This window comes from Desmodus rotundus, chromosome 7 (assembly GCF_022682495.2).
Source record: "Desmodus rotundus isolate HL8 chromosome 7, HLdesRot8A.1, whole genome shotgun sequence".
Taxonomy (NCBI): domain Eukaryota; kingdom Metazoa; phylum Chordata; class Mammalia; order Chiroptera; family Phyllostomidae; genus Desmodus; species Desmodus rotundus.
The window spans coordinates 131313141-131325734 of record NC_071393.1 but is presented as its reverse complement, the minus strand read 5'-3'; the positions used below and the strand labels follow the sequence as shown (position 1 = coordinate 131325734).

At 50.2% G+C, this 12594-nt stretch overlaps 1 long non-coding RNA gene across 1 annotated transcript; it reads left to right on the top strand.

The window, feature by feature from the left end:
• The first annotated feature begins 1295 nt into the window (after positions 1 to 1295).
• On the top strand, positions 1296 to 12193 carry LOC139441052 (uncharacterized). The gene is made up of 2 exons (XR_011651454.1): positions 1296 to 1597; positions 11038 to 12193. It is a non-coding gene; the product is annotated as an uncharacterized lncRNA (long non-coding RNA).
• Positions 12194 to 12594: the final 401 nt, after the last annotated feature.

Below are 12594 nucleotides of genomic sequence, written 5' to 3'. Positions count from 1 at the left end.
TTTTGGGAAAAGTCCAAACACAGAGTCATGAAGTCCTTGTTCCTGCGGAGTGAATGGGACACACACCAGGACTTGACTGATACCATGTCAGGCTGTGGAATAGATTGTGTGTGTGTTTTAACACAAAGTCGTTCGTAATCTCTATGCATTTTGTAGCTTTCTCTCTGCAGTTACAATATGTCATGAACATATGCTCGTGTCCTTAAATAGTCTTCTCACCATCATTCTTAGTGGTCGTAGATTATTTCACTGAGTGATTGTTCCGTAATTTATTTATCTAAAATATTACTATGTGATGGTTGCCATAACCATATTATCATATGAGTCATTAATTTATTTGCCAAATGTTCAGTAAGCGTCAACCACATTCCTGGCCCCTTGAAAGCTCCCAGTCTGGGGAGAAGATCTTGTGATCGGCGGTGCCAGAGCGAGAAGACTTCTGCCCACAGACATTCTGGGCAGGGAGCAGGCCGCAGGGCCAGCCTCCTCCAGTGGGTGAGGACTCTCCCTAAAGCCTGCATCCCCTCGCCCCACAGTGCTCAGAGCTGGACCTGCACCTGTTGGAGGTGGGAGGCTTGCATGTGGACAGGTGCCGGCAGCCTCCTCCTTTTCGCTCCCTCCTGCGAGGATAGGAAGGAGTCCTCAGCTCCTGGGCAGCTCAGTCTCAGCTGCCAGACTCTGGACACCTCAGTGTGCAGGAGCAGGGCGCGCCAGGAGCGGGACTTGAGAAGCAGTGTGCTGGCCAACATTGAACATCAGCTCTCCAAAAAGCAGGCGTCATTTATCATAAATGTCATTGGTGTAAAGGATGTATAGGACACAACGTACAAATAGTTAAAACCAGCTGACTAACAAAAGGGCAATCAGACACGGGTACTTCTCACTGTCCCTTTGTTGGCACTTGAGGTTTTTACACTCAAGGAGATTTGCCACAGTCTGAGGAGATGAGTCTGCCTTCCCTTTGTGAGGCTGGAGAAGGCGGAAGGAGAGAGGATGGGGGGTGGGGAGCCAGCAGCAACCAGAGTCCCTGGCGACTCCAGGTGGCAGAAATCTCTTTTCCACCAGGGACCTGTGTGTATGTGTGTGTGTGTGTGTAATTGTAAATGCGATTTATGAAATTTTAGATCCCGTAACCTGCCCTTTGCTCCCCATAACAAAGCATAAACATTGTTTTGTGTGATCACATTTCCTCTCCTATTTACACCGCAGAATGTTCCATTGCATGGCGGGTTCTCTGATTTAATCAATTCCTATTGACGGGCATTGAGGTGGCTTCCAATGCTTTGCCATTGCAGACGCTGCTGTGGTTTTCAGCAAAACGGAGCGTGGCAGAGGGAAACGCAAACCTGCTGTAGTGCCTTCCCCCGGACTCACAATGGCAGTTGCCATTTCTCTGGTGCCCACTGGGTCGAGCTGGGCAGGGGGCCCACCCGCTGCAGGACAGGCTGTCCCCTCCACCACAGCCGACGCAGCGGACTCTCGGGGGCTCAGCGGCTTCCCTGTGGTCGCGCCGACCAGTGGAAGAACAGCCAGGGCCAGAACTCCAGGCTGCCTGACTCCAGAGCCCCAGGGGCCTCGCATGGAGGAATCTGCCAGGGTGAGTGTGTTAGTCCCATTTTTGTGTTTTGTCTATTTTATGATGCATTGACATCTCGGGGCCTTCTGGACTTGGGGAGGGACGGTCCCTTTCACCTAATTCCAGAGATAGCAAACCACTTGCCTGGGGACCCAGAGCCCACCCCTCCTCCCACCTACCTCCTTCATCAAACTCTCACAGACCAGGCCAATATTCCCCCTGCCCTAAATCACCGCAGGGGCCAACAGTGGAAACCAGGGACCACCCTATAGTCCCAAGCCTGCTGAAACCATCCAAACCATTCAATCCTAAATTTACTCAGGGTACGCGCCAAGCCTCACCCACTCCAATCCACAAAAACCACGTGGAAGGCCTGGGCCTCTGCTTGCTTCCGCTCCTCTCTCCCCTGGTGCTTCCCCAGGTGGCCCCCACACCATGGCCTGCCCTGTCCTCTTGAGGACTGTAGTTGTCTCTGTGTCTGTCATCTTGCCCTTCCTGATTAAAACACAAACTTGGGTACATTTGAAAACAGTGAGGAGGCCAACTGGGCTCAGGCAGGGAGCGTGGACTGCCCGTCTTAGTTTTTCCTTCTGGGCCCTCCGCCTGCTCCACCCACCCTGCAACATCCGCTTTCCTCTGCTCATCTGTCTGGTCTCCTCTGCTTGAGTCTGGTGAATTCCCCCAAGTCTGACAAAGTCTAGACTATGACGCTTTGAGAGAGATTTATTCAGTTTCCAAAACACCGCTGTGGGTGCCCTGGAATGCTTACACCTTCGGTGCTCACTTCCCACCGCAGAGTTTTATACAAAAGCTTCAGATAAGAAGAACAATGGCAACGGTTTCCCAGGAGATAGGGAGCGGGAGTGGCTGCATTGTCTGGAGTCTCAGAAGAGCTGACTTCAGTTGCAGGGGAAGTATCCCTGTTTCAGGAAGCTGACTTAGTCCTCTCCGACCCCGTCCTCACACCGAGCTTTCAGAGGGTGCAGTTTCTCCCAAATTAAAATGTCAAAGGGCTTCCAAGAAGCTTTATCTGGAATTCAGAATCCTCTCTGAAATTCTTTGTGTGAAGCCTGGAGGGAAAAAATGTGTCAGGGAAAAGATAGAAAATGGAAATCCAAGACCAAAGTGATTCGGGATTTTTCCTCAAGCAGAAAAACTGGAGCGTGTCCCCAGCTGAGATCCATACACCCTTCTCTGAGGCTCAGAAGGACGTGGATGTTCTTGTGGCTGCTGGGAAGTGGGACGAACCTGTGCGTTTGTGAGTAGTGAGGCAGGTGCCAGGGATTCCTCCCGAGACCACAGTGCGCCCAGCTGGGACACTCGGGAGTGTGACTCGGGGGAGGATTAACAGGGACGAGCTCATGGCACTCACAGGACACCATGTTGACCATGTTTCTTTGAGGTGGTCCACCAACAGGTTCTTAAAACTGGGATGAGACTGCACTGAGACAGACTAGAGATTCAAAGAAGTAGGACCCAGGGCGGGGGGGCAGAGGGGACAAAGAGAGAGAGGCAGTGCTACTAGAGTAAAGGGCGCCAGTCACCTGTGTGCGTCAAAGGCCAGTCAAATGCAAACAGGAGTTTTCAGCAAAGAGAGTAGAGGTTTATTAGTTGTGGGAACGGCGCCAAGCCCGGAGTCACAGGTGAGCTAGTGCTGAATGCCCTGGCTTTCCGGTGGCTTCCAGGGGCTGGGTCACATAGGGGGAAAATCATATATCATGGCGGCTAAAGGGACTGGGGTCACGGGCTCAGCTGATTGGTTGGGAGCGGGGCAGGAGTAGCTATCACTGTGTCAGGGCCGGAGGTCAGCCATGGGGGGCATCGTTCTGTCTGGTTTCACAAGGGCGTGCGCCGTCGAGGCGTTTGGCTTCACAGACCTGGGGCAGAAACGCAGCTGAAGTGACGATGTCGTCTGTAGCTCACTGGAAACCCTGTCCCCGTGCACGGTCAACAGTCCCGAGACTTTGTTCTTACGACAGTGTGAAACGGACCAGAATCGGATGTCCTAGCAGTTTAATGATTAAGGAAGGGGGTGAAGGGTCATGTTAAAGAAGTAGACTTCCTGCTTGGTTACAAGAGGGATCGGGTCAGCGGTGGGGTGGCCTGGTGGACTTGCCCCAGTAGCAACCGACCCAAAGAGTCTTGTGGGCCTTGAGGACCTGGAGTCAGGGGAGCTGAATAGGGTGGAAGGCCTGTTCCTGAGCCCCAAGCTGCTGCTCCTGTGGATTTTGTGGGGTAGAAGATAGGACTCAAAGCCAATGAGAAGCTCCATCAGGTCTGTGCGTTCTTCTGGACTGCTCGTGTGCTGAACGAGTCTGCCCTGAAATTCCTCAGTTCCCTTCATTTTCGCTGGTTTAAGGCAACCCCCTCTACCTAAATTTGAAGTGAAGGGCCTTGCTCAAGGTCGCCCAGTGGGTCACTACCCAATTCCAGGTCAACCCCCATCCCTATACATTCCCCTGCCACCCACCTAACACTTGCCTTCTAAAGAAGCACTGAAAAAAGCCCTGTCTCACAGTTCTGCAGGAAAACGGGTTGACAATAAAGATGCAGAAGGGTTCCTTCCTTTGGAAACCAAACCAGGGCGTGATGCATTCCAGCACATACAGGTCTGCCAGTGAGACAAAGCCAGGGACGGTGGCTTCTGAGCTCCACTGCAGGCCACAGGAAACCTGGACAGCAGCCTCTGCCAACCTTTGAAGTGTCTGTTTCCTCAAAGCTCAGCCCCCAGGGCCGTGGTTCCAACTCCCACCTCTGGGGAGCGGAATGGCTTTGCAGGAGAATGTCTCCCTATATGGTATATGTTTTCCTCCACTCCCGGCTGGTTCCCAAAATAGGTGCTTGGGAAGCAGCTCTCATTTACTTACTGAGGGAAGGGCGTTTTCTAGAAAGGACAAAATATCCTGGGGTGAAACTGGGGAAGGGGAGGGCAGAGTGACAATTAGACCTCTGGGGTCGGTCATTAAGGGCAGGACATTATGCTGAGTGTTGTGGCCTCCAAGTCCATTAATCAAGGTGTGAGGGAGGCGAGGGGCTGGACCACGACTGGTTTCTAAAGAGTGGCTTGAGGTAGTGGCAGAGGTTTTTTCTGTCCTGAAGACATAGATCCTAGAATCATTTCTTCCTTTTTCCCTTCTTTAACTCTTCTAAAGATTTTATTTATTTATTTTTAGAGAGAGGGGAAGAGAGGGAAACATCAATGTGTGGTTGCCTCTCAAGCGCCCCCTACTGGGGACCTGGCCTGCAATCCAGGTGCAGGCTCTGAAGGTGAATTGTGCTCAAGTTTTCCAGATGAGTTGTGACTGGGCAAGGGTGGGGGTCCCCGCCACTCCACTGATTCTGGGAAGGACCGACTCGTTCACATGTGGGGGTGCGATAGTAAATAACTGCTTCTCACAGGTAAGCTCCTTTGTAGACAGAAGCTCCTGGCTCTACCCATTCCCCCTTTGGTGAGTCACTTCTGCCTTTGGTCACTATCCCTGTGCACCTTTCCCGGACTCTGGTCTCTGATCCCACCCACTTCCTGCACTGACCTGGCTGCTCAGTGTCCACCCACTGGCCACAGGGCCATTCAGTGAGTGTGATCTGCCATCGTCCAATCCCGTCGCCAGGATCTCATACACAGTGGGCTGCCTGCCAGCATTCAACCCCGCTCGTCCTTTTGGGAAGCTCAGTTCCAGACTGGCTCGCTTGGGCAACGATCTGATAGAGCTTCTAAATGGGGAAATTTCCATGTGTTCCCCGCCCAAATCTCGAGACTGTGAGGCAGGAAGTGGCAGCGTAGCTACCGAGGCTTTCTCCCTCTCCGCACCCCACTGCTGGCCATGGCCGCTCACAAACATTGTAGCTGCCTCCATGGACACACTCTGGTGTCCCAAACAGCTCTTGGTAAATAGACTGCTTGGCGTATTTATGTTTCTCTTTTTTCTGAAGGATGAGGAAATGTGGGACCAAAGGGAGTATTTGGGGCGGGGGGAGTCCTCTGCCCCTGACGCTGCCTGAAGGAGGTGAAACCTTTTCTGTTTAGGTATCAAGAAACAATCTGCCACATTTGAAATCATTTCAGAAATATGTACTATTCATAAACTTCCTGTTCCCTCCTCCTCCAATCTGTCGATTCTGTAAGATTCTAGAAATGGAATAATGGTTTCCATGGCATAAAATACTATAAGATTCTTAAAACAACAGGTCACATTTTGTCGTGGAAATGGTTTGGAATTGGAGCCTGGGAGCCCTGTTATTTACTGGCCTTAGAAAAGTTACTTAACTTCTCAGAACCAAAGTTTTGTAGTTTTTACACAAAAAGAGAAAATAGTTGCAGTAGATTACAAAAATGGTCACCATCCCCCGCCCGTCCCCAAAGTCTCACCTTTTCCAGTGTGCTTGGCAGGACCTCCCATCAAGAAGAGATACCTATTTCCCATCTCTCCGGATCAGGGTGGGCCTTTTAATTTGCTTTGGTCAACACAAACGACGGGTGCCAGTTTCAAGTGTCGGCTCCGCACCCTTCTGCTCTCTCTTGGAACCCTGTTCAGCCCCTGTGTGAGCAAATGGAGCGGCCCCCTGGAGGGTGAGAAACCTACAGAGCAGAAATGAGCCAGTGGAGGTTGCGTGAGATCAGCCAGCCTCCAGCCTCCTCAGCAGCTGAGTGCAGCGCCCTCAGGGAGCCCAGCTCTGGCTGGAAGACTCTCCCTGCTGAGCCCAGCCCAGGCTGTCTACCTGAAGAATGGTGAGCTAAGTAAGTGGTTATTTTTTGTAGCCACTGGTGTCGGGGTGATTCGTTGTGCCACGACCTGGACACGTTGGGTTGTCCCGTCCTGCACACGCACAGCCTCACACTCATCAAAGGACTCGTGAGGACCCCAAACACGGACTCCTGCTCACCCCTTGGCACAGGGCCCCCCTCTCTGATGCTCTGTCCCAGAGATTCCAACCACTTCACTTCTCTGATGGCCGATATGGCCTCCTCAGATCAGAGGATCTACGTGGTCTGGACTTGAGCTTGCCACGTCATGGGGAAATTGCCCTCACGGAGGGGGCGGGGTTATGATAAGCTCACACGGGAGTTTCCCATCTCTCGGGGCCAGCACTCTCACCCAGCTGGATGTTAATGCTGGAGAACGTTGCTTCATGGGTTTTGTCCAGCTTTCTGGTTGTTTATGGTGGGAGGATTAGTTGGGTAGACTTACTCCAGCATAGCCAGAAAGCAAAATCTATCTTTAAACTGTAAACTTTTTTTTATCATAAATATTTAAAAATGTTTTCATGAAGAGATCACGGTTGTTTTGATCTGAGGTACCATGTTTTATTAAACTATTCTCGCAGGGCATAGGCCATTTTCAGAAACCAGCCATCAGCCATAGATGACAAGGAATATGTTTGTGCCTGTAGCCTCTTGCCTTTGGTTCTGCCTGAGGAATGAACTTCTCAGTGTGAAATGATTGAGTCAAAAGCTGTGAGTGGGGTTCATGGCTCCCTCTGGGACACTTTCATCAGTATCACCACTGCTCTAGCATCGAGAGGAGTCTTATTTTAATTTCAGCCTGTTTTATGTTCATTTCTGGTGAAAACAACCATACCTCACTCTTTGCTATGTTTCTTGAGACTGTAAGTTTGACTGTGCAGGTAGCAGACGCCAAGATTTCATTTTTTTCTTTTCCACGCCCACCTTGTTTAATTTTGTCTGCTTTTGTGATGTCCCCTTTTAGTAAATGCCATGCATTCTTTTAACCCTCTGAGCACCCTAAATATATTGATTCTATAGTCTTGTCATTTGCAGTGTTTCTAGAATGAGAGTTCCTTTGTTTGCTATGTTGGACTTGCTTGCATAGATTTTTACTGTATTTCTGATATTTGGCTCACAAACTCGAAGTTCATTTGAGGGCTGTTTCAGGTTTTGCATTTATTTTTGTTTCTCACTCTTTCTAGGTGTATGAATTTTCCATTGTTCCTACTTGATCCTATGGCCTGTAATTGGCTTTTGGATTTCTTGTTTTTCTTTTTTATTTTTAGAGAGAGGGGAAGGAGGAAGAGAGGGAGAGAAACATCAATGTGGGGTTACCTCTCATGCTCCCCCTACTGGGGACCTGGCCTACAACCCAGGCATGTGCCCTAATTGGGATTTGAACAGGTGACCCTTTGGTTCATAGGCCGGCACTCAATCCACTGAGCCACTCCAGCCAGGGCTGGATCTCTTGTTTCTTGTTAACAACAAGGAAACCACTGTCCAGCTATAGAGGCGGTGGGGTGGGAGGGCCTTGGGGCCAGACCCAGAGCCTTTCTCCTCCCTACCACCTTACCCCCTCACCCCAAAGTCTCTGGTAGAGCCGTAGTCACACGCAGAGGACCGTTTCTCCCCAGCACCTTTTGGAATCGAGACTTCCTCATCCACCACCTTCACCACCCGCTCCCCCTGCCCCCTGCAACCCTCTGCCCGGACTTTTATCTGTGAGTCTAGTCCTAACCTTCCTCCTTGTTACCTTGAAGTTCACGCAAATCTTTGCATTCCTTCCTCTGGGTCACAAAAATGCATACTTTGCTTTGAGTTCCGTCTCCTCTGAGTATTTCTTCCTTATACGTCAGTCCCCCTTATCTGCAGTTTTAACTGCTCATGGTCCACCACGGTGCCAGAATGCTACATGGAAAATTCCAGAAACAAACCATTCATCAGTTTTAAAGCGAGTGCCGATCTGCGTGTGCGACGAAATCTCGCGCTGTGCTGCTCTGCCCCGCCCAGGACGTGAATCATCCGTTTGCCCGGCGTCTCCAAGCGGAACAGGCCCCCTCCCTTAGTCAAGAAGCAGCTGCCTCGGTTAGCAGACCCACGCGCGGAGGCAGCGTCAGAGTGCTTGAGTTCAAGTCACGCTCGTTTTACTCAATCGCGCCACGCTCCCATGACTTTCGTTACTGTGTATGGCTGTAATTGTTCTACTTTATTATTAGTTCTTCTTGTTAATATCTTGTTGTGCTTAATTTATAAATTAAACTTTATCATAAGGGTGTATGGAGAGGAAAAACATAGTACATGATACATGGGGTTCAGTGTTCTCTACAGTTTCAGGCACCCTCTGGGGGTCTTGGAACATGGCCCTGGTGGAAAGGGAAGGGGTACTGTATTTTCTTCTCTCATTGCTTCCTGTTGGGAGAGGCGTGCCAGCATGAACTCTGCCATCCATCCAGCGGGGAGCCCAATGCCTGACCTGCCAACGGTGGACGTCTTTTTGTCCTGGGTTTTGGATGCTTCGACCCCACCCTGCCTGGGTCCCAAATCCAGGCTGCCAGGCCCCCGCCCCGCGCCCAGGGCAGTTAGCCCACAAAATGGTGTGTGTTTGCACAGTCCGGAAGAGTGTTAACTCAGGGCTGTGGCGCCCTTTTGCTCCAGGGCGGAATGACTTAATGGAAATCAACACATGTTTATGGCCGTCTGCTATGTTTGGTTGGCAGGATTGACGGCTAAAATACAACCAAACATTCTTAAAGCATGTTAATGACTCCTAATAAGGAAAGGTAATGGTTATAGGATTCATCGCCCCTAAATGGCATTTTGTCCGAAAACCGTGGGGGCCTCCAGGAAACCTGCCACTTCTTGGCACTTCACAATGTCCCGGCCACCGGTCTGTCCAGGCTCCTTTCCCTTTACTCTCTAGCCCTCCCACCATCAGCAACTCTGGCCTCTGCCCCTTCGCTCAGACCTCGAGATTTCGGCTTCTACCTGCAATGCAGACTTTTCGGCCCAGGTCTTAGGGCCGTAGAGTGGGCTGGGACATGGATTTGGGCTCTGAAGCCTAGGGTTGTGCATTAGCTTGCTGACTCCATCACAACACACCACAGACTGGCTGGTTAAACAACAGGAGGTCATTGTCTTACAGCTCTGGAGGCTAGAAGTCCAAGATCAAGGTGCCGGCAGGGTTGGTGTCCTCTGAGGCCTCTCTCCTGGGCTTGCCGAGGGCCCCCCTCCTGCTGTTTCTCCACCTGGTCATCCCTCTGGGTATCCCCCCCCCCCTCAGTGTCTCTGTGCTCTAATCTCCCCTTCCAATAAGGACACCAGTCAGACTGAATAGGACCCTCTCTAATAACCTCAGTTTAACTTAATCAACTCTTTAAAGGCCCTTTCTCCAATTAGCGCCCTATTGTGAGGTCCTGGGGTTAGGGCTTCAGCGTGAATTCTGGAGGCACACGATTCAGTCCACAAAAGACGGTAGATTCCTGAAGCCACAGGAATGAGTGATCTTACTGAGGGACAGGGTAAAACAGGGGCGCAGACTCAGGGGAGGTCAGTGACCCACGTGGGCTGGTGGTAACCTGTTAGCATCTCGAGTCATATTCTTTTCACACGTACACTTTACTTGACTATTATTCTTATTTTGAAAACAAGTGCTTTTCACAAAGAAAGGTTCTCTGTGCTACTTGTCTTAAAACCAGCCTCCCTCTCAGTGTATCTTTTGGTTTCCCGCTTTGGATGGTGGCCTTTGCATGGAGAGCACTTTCTCTGTCACGATCCAAACAATACAGCAAGTGCCCAGTAGGTGCAGCTGGTGCTCAGGCTCAGCTTTGGGGACACAAGTGGACGTGGCAGCGGCTGGAGAACCAGGAGCGCATGCTATGCCTAGAGTGGCAGCTACTAGTCCCATCCCCTAGGCTGCCACCCTGTGGTAGGGCTGACCCAGTGCTGCTGGATTTAGGTTCTTTAAAGGAAGCTGGAAAGATGCATTTTTTTTTTAAAGTGTGCAATCCTCCTACGTTAACATAAAGGCGCAACTGATCAAAACGCACAGTGAAGACCAAGAAAAATACATCTCCAGGCTGTGTTTGGAGGGTGAGACACGAAGTGAGACAAGAAGAGGCATCAGGACAGAGCTCAGAGGACCCGTCTTTTAAAAGTCAGAGGGGATTCGCCACCGCTCGTGACCCAGTTAAGAACCATGGCTGGATTCTAAAATGGTCAGATGAGAGATCCACGAGGAACTTTGCGTGGAGGGATTTTTATCCCACTCGCTGTGGGACAACAGACACAATGAGCCTCCCGGCGTGTGACAAAGCACCCGGTACCCGCTCCGAACCCTTTCGCCAAACTCACTCAACCTGAATCCATTCAAGCCTCTAGATAAAAAAAAAAAAAAAAAAAAAAAAAAAAAAAAAAAAATACAGGAAATTCAAAGGTTAGTGGAACTCATTAAAAAAAAAAAAACATTACAAGGATGTAGGAAATTCTCCTGGACAAATGGCCTGATGTTTTTCTGGGGAGCCAAGGCCTATTTTTATAACTTGACCAATTTTCCATCCCAAGCCCACACCTTTGTGTTTTCAAGTCTTCACAACTGTATGGTTCCTTTGACTAAAAGGCATAAAAGTGGCCAGCTTCAGTCACTTCCTTTAGCCTCATATTTTTATGTGGTGCCCCATGTACAAAGTTAAATTTGTTTTTCTCCTATTAATCTGCTGTATGTCAATTTAATATTTAGACCCGTTGAACAACCAAGAGAGGAGGAAGAGAAACATGTTCTGCTCTCCGCTGACCTCCCTTCCAGGGGTTATTCCCCTAAGATGTCCCCGAATCAATCATGGCGACGCTTCTCCTGGAAGCGATGGTGTTCACAGAAGGACCTTTGAGGTGGTCCTTGGGCACGCGCACCAGGAGCCCACTTCCATCACACAGAGACGTGTCTGCAGGTTTTCGGTGCGTAGCCTCTGCTCTGTCTGAAATGAAGAGAAAGCAAGAAGCAAGGCTTGAGCATCAACTAAGCTTTGATGCCATGCCTAGCACACAGGCACTCAGTAAGTGTCTGTCAAAGGCGTGGATGAAGCGGGATCTGGTATTACACGAGGCCCGATTTTCAGAGATTTTGTGGAAGGTCTGTTTCCCACTCCCAAATTTCCCATTCCTTTTACTGGGAAGCCTGGAATTCCTCCATAATCATTTGTAGCTTAAACTATTGCTCCTTTTCTGATGTTGTGAACACTCGGTGTGAAGGAAGGTTCTGGAGGGCTGGCAAGAGTGAGAGAGACAGTGAGCCAGGACAAGTGGAATAGGGGAAGTGAGGCAGAGAGTTAAACGGCCAAGCAGTTCACACTTAGGAGTAAACAGTTTATGTTTCTTTTCCTCACCCACAGGGTAGATAGCTTAAACCACCCTGCTGGGGGTGGGTAGCAGAAGTTCAATTTGTGCCCTTTGCCAGCCACACCCAAGGGCAGATGAAGTGAAGGGAATGAGTCTCAATTTGGTACATCAGCATAAAGCTGATGAATACTCTGTTGACACCCTCCCAAGTCCTTCCCTAAACTCCCAGCCTTTAAAAACTCTCAAATCAAAGGTCCTCGCACACACTCTCTGTCCTGGGGCATGCCCACACTTCTCCCTTTCCCCTCGTCTTCCCGCACAGGCACGAATTTCCTCAACTGCAAGGGTCCCCAGAGACATGCAACCAGGGGAGCAGTGGGCAGCGGCAGCTCGTCCTGGGCTAACCCCCCTGAACCTGTCTACAAGGCCTCTGGGTTACTCTTTTTTTCTCTGGCTTTCCAGTGAGCAGCCTGGCCTAGTCTCTCCCTTGTTGCTTCTTCTATCCCAAGCCCTTCCTTGTTTCACTGTCCCCAGCTTTAATAAACGTACTCTCAAAGTCATCTGGATTCATATTGTGAAATATTTCCTACATGACGTCAAGGACCTACACACTACCGGCTGGCCCAAGGCGGCCCCTCTCTGGCCCTTAGTACAGGGACAGGGACAGTCCCTGTCCCTTAACAAGCTCAGGAGTAATTATTCCATGCTTATTGTGTTTCTTGCTGTCTGCACTTAGAACTATGGAGTCCTCTGTGGTGGGGTTGGGTATTTCTTCTTTGTGTTGTTAAAAAGGAGGCAACATGGAGTCACTCGTGCTAAGCCCCACGACACCAATGGAGATTTAATACTTAACTTAGTTACAGTTGCAGCTTTCCCCGGGAATAAGATCATAAACCAGTCAGTGTGGAATTTCCTGCCACCCCCTAGGGAAGGTGACCTTGCCACAGACAACCAGGAATTG